Raw genomic sequence first — 11,689 nt, 5'->3', positions numbered from 1 at the left:
TCCCTCTCCTCTTACACCTTTCCCAGTTCCCAGGGATGGGGATATTTTCAAATTGCTGCCTCTAATAAACCAGTTTCCCTATTGATGCTAGTCATACCATTTAAAATTGGTAGCATGAGTTGCAATAGTTATTTCACATAGTTCTGCCCGGGGCTGTCAACTGCCCCAAAGGAAAATATCCTTTCTCTTTAATAGATGTGTGTGTGTGTGTGTATCTTAAGTACTGTCAAGCTGCTTCTGACATGGTGGCCTTCTGACATGGTGGTCCTGTCCTTAACAGCCTTTCTCAGGTCTTGCAAACTGTGGACCATGGCTTACATGCTATGTAGGCTTTCTTGAATAAATGAAATGAATTATTACTAGTGCCAGAATATTGCAACATTATGATCAAAATCTGAAAATGTGTACTAGGCACATAAGGCATTTAATCAGTATTGAAGGAGATGTTTAGAGGATCCATACTGACTTTGCCCATTGAACACATTAAGAAGTCAGCTGCAGCACCACAAATACTTGTAGCTTCTCAGTTAATTCCCAGTAATATGATGAAGTGGTATCTTCCTGACATAATTCTGACTTTGCTGCAAAAGTTCTACTTACCTGTATGTATATCTGAGTAAACAGCAAGGCCATTTCCACATGAAGAGAATGTTCCTGGACAGCCTTCACATGTTGGCTGCATATAGAGTACCCTCCACATGACGTCGCCAATATCTCAAGGTTGTCCAGTAGCCGGATCGCAATTTGGCCATTTTTAACTCGCAATTTCGGGAATCAGCAAAACTGGGGGCCATTCCACATGACTTAAATGTAGCAGAAGTCTTACCTTTGGGAAACGCTACAAATTCAACATTCCGCATGACGTAGCACACAATCTGCAACACTCCTGCAACACTCGTTATAACGCTTTTTGGGGAATCGGGAAAAGTGGATTCCCCCTGAAAAAACCGCTGCACTTCTGCGCACAAGCTGCAACAAACCAGCGAAAGACATGTGTATTCTCAATGTAGCGGTAGAAAGAAAGTCCCTCCCCCGCTCTTGCCCCGAACTTACGGAGAAGCGATCGCCATTTTTTTCCCCTTACACCTGCGAAAGCAACAAGCGATGCTTCACTGGCAAAAGTCCCTCCACAGAAGTGATTTAAAATAAAACAAAGCTCCCTAAGTTCCCAAGCACAACACAGCCCCCTGTTCAGCACTGCCCATAATTTCAGCCATAAATCGCGCCCGTGGGGGGCGGGGGGGTTCTACTTGAGCGTGTAAACGAGTAATCGCCAGCTCCTACGCCAGCAAAATGATCTTTCTGATGCAATGATTGAAAGCATATTCGTTGCAAAGGGTGTGTGTGTGTTTTTTTTTTAAACAGTTCCTAAAGGGAAAGGGGCTTTTTGGGAGTATGAACACAACAGCCCATTGGCTGTTCCGTTTGATTGACGGACAGGGGGTGGGAAGAAGCACAGAAAAAAATTGCTTCCTTTGTTGCGATTCCAGCGAGACCGGAAACCTGTGGGGAATGAATTAAACGCTACTGGGACTTATATATTCCACTAAAAATAAAGGTATGCGGAATGACAAAATTCTACTATTTAATATAGCATTTCTGCAATCTGTGAACAATTGGCAACATTGGTCCTTGTGCGGAATGGCCCTGGATTTACCACCCTAAATTGCACAAACCACCAGTAAGCAACCAGGGGTAAGACCATATGGAGGGGGAAACGTGATAGTTTTAGCAGCTTTGTCCTGCCCTCGCACCCATCCTCCCCTCTCCATTTCCTGCTCCAAGTAATTTTTTTAATGCCATGGTCTGTGTTGCAGCATGACCTCAAACCTACATTGCCAAAGGTAAAATAAAATCTTTAAAGTGGCCACAGTCTTTTTGGGATCAGGCAGGCAAAACACAGCCCCTTTTCTGTTACCTGGAGGTGGAAAATTATCTGGGAAAGGAGGAGGGGGCTCATCCAGCAGCATTCTCCCGACCATACAGGAATCTGAGAACATTGTTTTAAATCCCACCATTAGCACAAAATGTCTTTTTGGGCTCCAATTTCATGTTCAGGGTCTCAGAAATCCACCCAGACAGAAATAAAGTGAAAAAGAGCATGAATTCCCCCCAAAAAAGGGGAGGGAATGCTGTATCGTTCTGGCGTTTCTCCATAGCAACAGGCCAGTTGATTTTTATTGAAAATACATCTGCGTTGTGGTATTACCACATAGCAACACAGAAGTGCATTTATAAAAAAATTAATTAATTTGGGGGCTGGGACAAAGTTTCAGTCCAGGGGAGAACTGCTGTGTTTTGATTAGAGGCTTGCTGTGATTGATAAGCCAAGGAGTGGAGGGAGAAATTAGTGTTGCTTTCCTTTGCTGCCTTGTCAGGAAGCAAAAAGCTGTGATGGAGCAGAGGAAAAAATGTGAGAGGGGTCTCCCCGTGAGGGGGCTGCAAACGCAAAATCCTGCGTTTGTAAGCAAGAAGCCACTTGCGTTTCACCCCTCAGTGTGGAAATGGCCATTATTCAACTGAGGCTACACCTTTGTACAGTGCAGCATATAAACATTCACCTTTATACATGCCAACAGATTTTAAATGATGTTTGCTTTGCTGGGAACGGAGAGGACTTTCGAGATATCTGCAGTGTTAAAATGTTTTTCAGTCTTGTGCAAGCTACCAGATGTAACAGCAGATTCCTAATCAGAATTATTCACATCTACACTTGTTGATTTCAGGGGGTTTAGTAACTAAGCATAGGATTGCACTATTGTCATAAACTTTAAGAATTTATTCTTATATTCAAGAACATATTTAGATGCTTCATGGCAGAAGGATATATACACTGTCTTTTAGCTTCCTTGGGAATGCATTTAATTTAATAATGGTTTAATTATTTCCATTTCCCCTGGAGACATTTAAGACTTGTTGGGGATTTGGGGGGGGGGGGGGGCTTTCAAAAGCACTTATTTGCTCAGTAAATTATTTGACTTGCACTATTTCGCTTTGGCCTTTTCTCCAAGTAAGAAGGGCCCCTTTTCTGTTGCATAGGCACAGTGAGCTTGTTCAGAGCATAAGATATGGAGTGGCAGATGGGGAATTAGGGTTGCCAGGTCTTCACTGATAGGGAGGGAAACATATGCTCCTGTCTGCTGTGTACTTTCTTAAAGGACTGACTGCCAGCAAAGGTAGTAAGAAAGTAAGGCAATTGTTTTCTTTTAGTCCCTTTGAAGGGTGAAGTAGCGGCATGCAAAATAAGTAGGCATTACATGACAAAATGGATGCTGCAGAATTTGGTATTTGTCAGCAATATTGGTGAATTAGTAAGGGGAGGAAAGCAGTTGTTAGGGTACAGTGAAGGAGGGCTAGAAGAAAGCAGGTATTCAAAAACAATTTATAACTGATTATATAACCCTGTGGACAGCTTTAAGTCAGCAATGTCATTTTATGATCAATAAAATAAATAATGGAAACATTTCTTCTTTGACTATGTGATAAAATCAGTGACTAGTCTAGTGGGTTTTGAAGCCAGTAACATCCACAGCAGTGATTATCTACACATCTTGAAATTGCCAACTGTTGGGGGGGCTATCCAGTTACAGCTTCAAATATATTACAATAATTGCTTAAATTGTTTACTACATTAGCAATCTTCTCAGTCAGAATGACATGACCTGTTGAGTGCGAAAGCTTAACATAATTGGTTATTGGGTGTGGGGTCCCAAATAAAGGTTGCATGGATGAGCGTTGTCAGCCTACAGCAGTGGTCCCCAACCTTTTTATCACCGGGGAACGGTCAACGCTTGACAGTTTTACTGAGGCCCGGGGGGGGGGGGGAGGCGTAGCCTTATGCCGAGGGACATCACCACCGTCACCTGAGCCCCTACTCCACTTGCTTTCCCGCCAATGCCCCTGACTTCCCACCACCCGCTGGGGGGTGCAGTGCCACGTCGAGGGAGAGCCCCAGCCATGGTGGCTGCTGGAAAGCATCAAAGGTGAGCCAGCGGCAGAGTGGCAGGACAGCCCCCATGGCAGCAGCCAAGGAGGAGGAGGAGGAGGAGGAGCCGCGGCCCGTTACTAAGTGATCCACGGACCGGTACTGGTCCCTGGACCGGGGGTTGGGGACCACTGGCCTACAGCACATAATTAAATTTGTGGAAGGAACTTGGTTGCTTAGAGCCAATCTACACGATGCTGAAATTCAGTGCCTGGAATATCAGGGGTATTACTTGCTCATAAAAAACACCTAATGGAACTCAAATATGGATTGGGACCTTGGCTGTTGAATGGGGTTGCCAGTCTCCAAGTGGGACCTGCGGATCCCCTGGAATTACAGGTCGAGACTAAAGAGATCAGTTCCTCTAGAGAAAATGGCTACTTTGGAGGGTGGACTCCATAGCATTATACAACACTGAGATGCCTCCATACCTCAAATATTGCCCACTCGTGGCTCCACTGCCAAAGTCTCCAGTATTTCCCAACCCAAATCTGGCAACCCTACACTTGAAGGAGTTCATTCTCTTCCCTGTCCACAATTTTGCTGGTCAAAAATTGCCATTCCTAGGATACAGGAGGAATGAAAGGCATAATATGGGCATGTTTTTCCGCCTCCTAGCAAGGCTTAAAATAGCCTGAGGGAGCCCATTTCAAGACAGGGAAATAGTGACCAAGGATAATTAAGCCTGTCTTCCCCAGGGCTAGAGCCTCAATCCTTATTCTCCACCCTCCCAAAAAAATTTAGTATGAAATAATCTGGCTTGAAGACTTGTCACAGAATCCAGAGGCGCATGTAATAAGTACATTATTATTCAAGATTGCTAACTGAAAATCCCTTATGGCTTTTTGCATGAAAAAGAAAAAAAGTAAACTGATGAGTTGTGAATTTCATGATTAAGGAAAAAAGGAGAATAGATTTAGGAAACAGAAAAAAAAGAGGGCTTGGTATGATATTATTTCATTGCATTGTATCTGGGTTTTAAATTTTGTAAGCCACCCAGAAACTGTTCTGGAGAGGGGCAGCCTAAAAGCTAAACAAAACAAAATAAAAGCAGTGCATAGGTCTCTTCCATTTTCTTACGTATCACACTTATGAAATCAATTTTAATAACAGACTTCAGATTTTATCTAGACTGCTCATATATAATTAAAGCATATCAACAACTCAGGATCAAAGTGATGTAAGAGCGGAGTAACTGGTTGTTGCAATTTAAGTATTCCTCTTGTCCCAAGTAAGCATGGTGAAGCTTAGTGAGAAAGACAAACCGGTAAGTCTTGCCTCATAATCACAACAACATATTAAAACCAGGACCACAAACACAAACAGCTCTTGAAAGAGGACTTTCAAATGAGGTTTATGAGTGTGGTGGTGATTATGTCACTAGGCAACATTGTCTTCTATGGAAGATCAAGCCAGGCTTGACAGGTGTCCTGCTATGGCAGGAGAGGTCACAGCAAACCTTGAAGGTTGGTAGGAGAACAATGGTGACAAATGGTGAGGAGTGCCAACAACATACCAGCAAATTATGATACTTCCAGAAAAATCCATAAATAAATCAAATATAAGTAATATAAGGTGAGATGCTATAGGCAGTGGCATACCAAGGCAGTGGCATATCAAGGGAGTAGTCACTGACCTGGAGCCAGGCATCCTGGAATGTGAAGTCAAATGGGCCTTAGGAAGTCTGAGCAACAATAAAGCTAGTGGAGGTGACAACATTCCAGTTGAACTATTCAAAATCTTAAAAGACGATGCAGTAAAAGTGCTACACTCAATATGCTGGCAAATTTGGAAAACTCAGCATTGGCACAGGATTGGAAAAGGTCAGTTTACATTCCAATCCCAAATAAGGGCAATGCCAAAGAATGTTCAAACTACCGCACCATTGTACTCATTTCTCATGCTAGCAAAGTTATGCTCAAAATCCTACAAGCTAGGCTCCAGCAATATGTGGACCGAGAACTTCCAGAAGTACAGGCTGGATTTCGAAGAGGCAGAGGAACTAGAGATCAAATTGCCAACATATGTTGGATCATGGAGAAAGCTAGGGAGTTCCAGTAGAAATTTACTTGTGGTTCATTGACTATGCTAAAACCTTTGATTGTGTGGAGCACAACAAATTGTGGCAAGTTCTTAAAGATATGGGAATACCAGAGCATCTTATCTGTCTCTTGAGAAACCTATATGCAGGTCAAGAAGCAATGGTGAGAACTGGGCATGGAATCACTGATTGGTTCAAAAATGAGAAAGGAGTCCGTCATGGCTGTAGCCTTGCCTATTTAACTTGTATGTGGAGCACATCATGAGAAATGCGGGGTTAGATGAGTCACACATTGGGATCAAGATTGCAGGAAGAAATATCAACAACCTCAGATATGCAAATGATACCACTCTAATGGCAGAAAGTGAAGAGGAACTAAAGAGCCTTTTGATGCGGATGAAGGAAGAGAGTGTAAAAGTTGGTTTGAAACTCAGCATCAAGAAAATGAAGATCATGGCATCCGGCCCTCTCAATTCCTGGCAAATAGATGGGGAAGAAATGGAGATAGTGACAGATTTTATTTTCCTGGGCTCCAAGATCACTGCAGATGGGGACTGCAGCAAAGAAGTTAAAAGATGCTTGCTCCTGGGGAGAAAAGCTATGGAAAATCTAGACAGCATCCTAAAAAGCAGAGACATCACCCTGCCAACAAAAGTGCATCTAGTCAAGGCTATGGTCTTCCCAGTTGCAATGTATGGCTTTGAAAGTTGGACCATAAGGAAGGCTGAGCGTCAAAGAATTGAGGCTTTTGAACTCTGGTGCGGGAGAAGCCTCTTGCGAGTCCCTTTGACTACAAGGTGAACAAACCGGTCAGTCCTAGAGGAGATCAGCCCTGACTGCTCCTTAGAAGGCCAGATCCTGAAGAGCTGAACCACCCTGAACATGCCCAATCTCATCTGATCTTGGAAGCAGAGCAGGAGCCGGCCTGGTTTAGTCATAGACCTTCTGACACCTTCTGAGTTTTCACAGGCTTCTCCTTATCCGTAAATGTTCCGAAGGGTTTCAAAATGACAATCTTAGACCAAAGCTAAGATGGACAGAACTGTAATATGGTTAATGTGCAAAAGAGGTCCAGCATGCTATGTATGTGCAAGAAATATTGCACCTGTTGAAATTCTTGGGGTGACAAAAACATATACAACATGGTTGTGCTTATCTGGAACAGATTCACTATATAATATAAAAAGCTAAGGCTTAGGTGGATGGAGAGTAGGAGGGGCCAGTCCAATCTTTGGACCTTCCAATTTGTCCAAAGATTGGACTGGCCCCACCCCCTGGACTTGGGACCAATAGGGAGGTGACACAGCCCACCACCAACCGGTTCAGGGGCAATCTGGTGACATCACTGTCAGTCTGCCTGCCTCTGACCACCACAGGAAGAGGAGGTCGTTAGGGCTGCTGAGGGGGGTTAGGACGGAGGCTCGGACCGGCCGCATCAGCCCTTTCCCCCCCAGGGCTGTCCTAATTGTCTCACCCAACAAGTTCCCTCACTTTGGCTCAGACCACTGACAAAGTTGTCAGGTGACTGATATTCTCCCTCCCCCTCTCCCTCCCTTCAGGCCTGCTGTGAAGAAAGCCTCTATCAGCCCCTGACTGAGGTGAGAGAGGCGTTTCTGACAGCAAAGCAGACAAGTCTGTGGAGGTACTTGTGCTTTCCTTTTGAGGGGGGAAGCTTTCCTCTTCTGCCAAACAGTTGGCTGGCAGGGAGGACCAAGAAAAGCCTCTTCTCACTTAAAAAAAAACTGCTTTGGGTGGCCTTGCTGCTGGAGAGAAGATACAGCCAAGCAACTCTCTGCAGAATTGAGGCCTACTTCACAGTGTTATTGTGCAGACAAAACTGGATGCTGTTGCAGAGGGTCTTTTGTCTCCTGTTTAATCTGCACAACAACCCTGTGCAGTAGGCCTTAAGTCTTTCAACTCAACAACAACCTGTGTGGGAAGCCTTAAATGTTTTTTCTTCACAACCCTGTCCAAACTCCAAAGCAGCTCTTTCTGCCTGGGGAGCTGATTTTTACATCCTGCAGATGAACTGTAATTCCAGGAGCTCTCCAGGCCCCACCTGGAGGTTGGCTAATCCTGGATTGGAAATATTCCTGGAGGTTTGGAGATGGGACTTCAAAATCATACAATGCCTCAGAGTCCAGCCTCCAAAGTAGCCATTTTTGCATGCAGAGCTGATCATTATAATCTACAGATGAGCAGTGATCTAGGGACAATGGCAGAAGCTTAAAGACTGAGGTTGGGGTAGAGTGGTGCAAATGTTTCCATCAACTATGGGCTATGGTCAGCCCTTACCAGCAACTGTTTGTATTCTGGGACGCAGACAGACAGACAGACCAGCATCAGTCCTGCAAGTCTGGAAATTGCAGGAAGATCTAAATATAGAGTATTTACAGCCTGAAACTGTAAATAGTGAACAAGTAAATGGCTGGAGAGACATGGGAACTGATGTGACTTTTTTAAAGCTTGGCCTGGTAAATTTAAAAACAGTATTTGCCAGGAATGTCCTATGAACTCAAAGGCATACGTGGCCCAGAATTATTTATTTATTTATTTGGATTTCTATACTGCCCATTCCTTGTGGCTCTGGGCAGCTTACGTTGAACATTAAATAGCTATTACATGGAACATTACATAGTCTGCAACATTGAGCAACCTTCAATAAAACATTATAACAGTTCAACAGTAATACAATATATAATACCATTGGGAGGTCAGTTATTTTGGTCATGGGAGGGTCATGCCACAATTTCAAGTGGAGTTAGCTTTGTAGGAAAGTACACAGTGAGACTTTGGGGGAAACTAGGTGATCCACTTTTTATTAGGCAATGACTTGGCCTTGCGGACAATAATAGGGAATGCAGTTGATAGCAGTAGGCCTCAGGCTTCAGAAGGGCAGAAAACAGTATTTGCCAGGAAGGTCCTATGAACTCAGGGGCATAAGTGGCCCTTGCCTTGGCCTTGCAGACAACAACAGGGAATGCAGTTGCCAGCAGTAGGCCTCAGACTTGAGAAGGGCAGACATCACCAACCAAGCAACCACGTCTGGGACCACGTTCATTCCCTTTTGAAGGGATGCATGTGAGGGGAAAGAGCTCTCCCTTCAGCCTAACTTGCTGTAGATGAGCCGTACTTCCAGGGGATTCTCAGACCTCACCTGGAGTTTGGCATCCCTAAGAGAGATACAATGCTACACAGTCACTCCTCCAAAGCAGACACCTGAGGCCTGCTGGGTGACTGCAGACCATTCCCAGTTCTCTCAGATCTCTCACAGCCCCAAATCCCTCACAGGTTGTCTGTTGCGGGGAGACAAAGGGAAGGCAATTGGAAGCTGCTTTGAGACATCTGAAGCTTGCTGGGTGACTGCGGCTCATTCCCAGTTCTCTCAGACTTCTCACAGCCCCACATCCCTCACAGGTTGTCTATTGTGGGAGACACAGGGAAAAGGTGTTTGTGAACTGCTTTGCGACTCCTTTGGGTAGTAAACAGCAAGGTACAAAAATCCAGCTCTTCTATGGATCAACCGTGAAAGAAGCATGTGGGCATATAACATTTTATCAACAGTAAAAAATGGAGACAGAAGGAGCAGGGCGGACACCTGTGTACTGTGACTAACCCACGTGTATTACGGCAGGGGGACATTATGGTGTCTGTGGCCTAATTCACACAAGAAGGGAAATGATGTTGAATATAGAACTGGGAGGAATTGGTTGCCATGTAATCTCCCCCTAAGAAGAGTCTCCAGTCTGATTTTCCCTTCACATACCTGAAGACATGTTTCAGGAAAGCTCATCTGTAAACACTATGCCACAATTCCCAAAGGTCAGTTCTCTCCCATACACAACGAACATTCCAAACCACAGGTTCTTGACAACCATCTATCCACACTAATGCCCTCATTTGTTGCCACACCACCACAACCTCCCACACAACACACGCATTCAACCCCATGCCTTTACAGACTGGACAACTCCTCCCCTTCCTCTTCTCACTGCTAAGCTCTAGTGCCCATTGTATTCCTGGATACAATGGGCTTTGCCCCTAGTGCTTTATAATTCACCTCTTTTCTGAACAGAAATCAATTTCAGATGAGAGTCACAGTCTGAGCTAAGAAATGCTTATCAGTACAGCTGAGTACATCATAGAACAAGAACACTTTACCACTTACTGCCTGCATTCCGAGTTGTAATTCTTATAGATGGCAATTGTATTCAGAGAAAGTTATGTGACTAACATAGATTTGAAGGTATCTAACTAGCCAAAGAACAAAGAATCCTAGTTCTAACATATCAAAAGGTGTCCACGCCAATCATGATAGTGGTCTGTTCTCAAAGGAACGAGTCCTGCCTTCAATTCAGGCTTCCTGGATTCAGCCATCGTTAAAATAACAATAGAGATCGGGCTGTGCTCTCAAGGAGCTGAAAGAGCACATGGATCTCCTCTTTGCCTTGTGCTAACCTGCCAATCTAGCTTCTGAGTTTCTGAGCTGACTGGAGAGAAGGGAGACTGGGGAAACAGGAAATCACCCTCTAGGGACAAGTCAGTGAGATCAAAGGTGAGAGGCCAGTGTTCCTCTCTATCTTACTATATGGTAAGATAATTCCTGTTTGCACCCCCACAAATCAGAAGACATCGCACAGAGAGCTGTTTTCCAACAAACACAGTGCTTTATGCCAAATGAACTGAATAGAAGGCATTTTAATCATTTACATAATAAAAGCAACACCCTACACCACCATATTTACAGCCTCACTGCACCCTCACACTAGCACAATAGCTGTGCATGACATGACTAGGGGATCCCAACAGTAGACTTTGAGGGTTGAAGTGGATGTTGCCACATAATTGATCATGTGATTGTATTATAATCAGAGATATGAATGCTTTGTTTTAGAGAGCCTGTGTGGACTCTGCCATCCCGGATCCCTGCTTTTCCTGCAGGAAGCCTATTCCTCAGCTGATGAATAAAAAGATAGGTTACTTACCCTTGGTGTTTTCTTTAATTGGAGTGTTGGGGACACCAAGTTAACAAACCTGTTTGACTGAAACTTCAGTCAACAATTCTACACAGCTATTTAAATTAAATGGTCTTGTTGAAACTTTAATGAATTAAGGACAGTTCCAGTGCAATCCTAAAGAGTGCTTCATCCTTCAAAGTCAAAGTCAGTGGGCCAAGAAGGGTGTAACTGCTTAGAATTGTACTGTGCCTTGCTTAATTTTCTAAATTAGCACTATTATTTTGTTATGAGACATTATGAGCTGCACCTATAAGATATTGGATACATTTCACAAGATCACAGAGATCTAATATCTTTGTAAATGACATCTGTTTTTTATGATTAGACCAGGGTTTCGTGAAAACCTGGGATTTCTTGACAACCCTGGAAGGGTTTCCCAAATAAGTTAATTAATTTTAATATGTTTTTTAATTGGGGCCTTTCAAAATAGCCAGTGATGGGCCTAGAGGGGATGGGAAAGGGAACAGTCTTAAGTGGGCATGTACATAAGTTACGCTTCCCAGCCATATTCTGCATGATTGCACCACTTATGGGGTTTCTCAAAGCCTGAAGAATGTTTCAGGGGTTTCTCAATGGTAGAAAAGTTGGGAAAGGCTGGATTAGACCATTCATATCTGATGAAAATTTCTTGGACCTGCTAGGACA

The sequence above is a fragment of the Paroedura picta genome, chromosome 7 (assembly GCF_049243985.1).
Source record: "Paroedura picta isolate Pp20150507F chromosome 7, Ppicta_v3.0, whole genome shotgun sequence".
In the NCBI taxonomy this organism is placed as follows: domain Eukaryota; kingdom Metazoa; phylum Chordata; class Lepidosauria; order Squamata; family Gekkonidae; genus Paroedura; species Paroedura picta.
Note: the sequence above shows the minus strand (reverse complement) of the source record.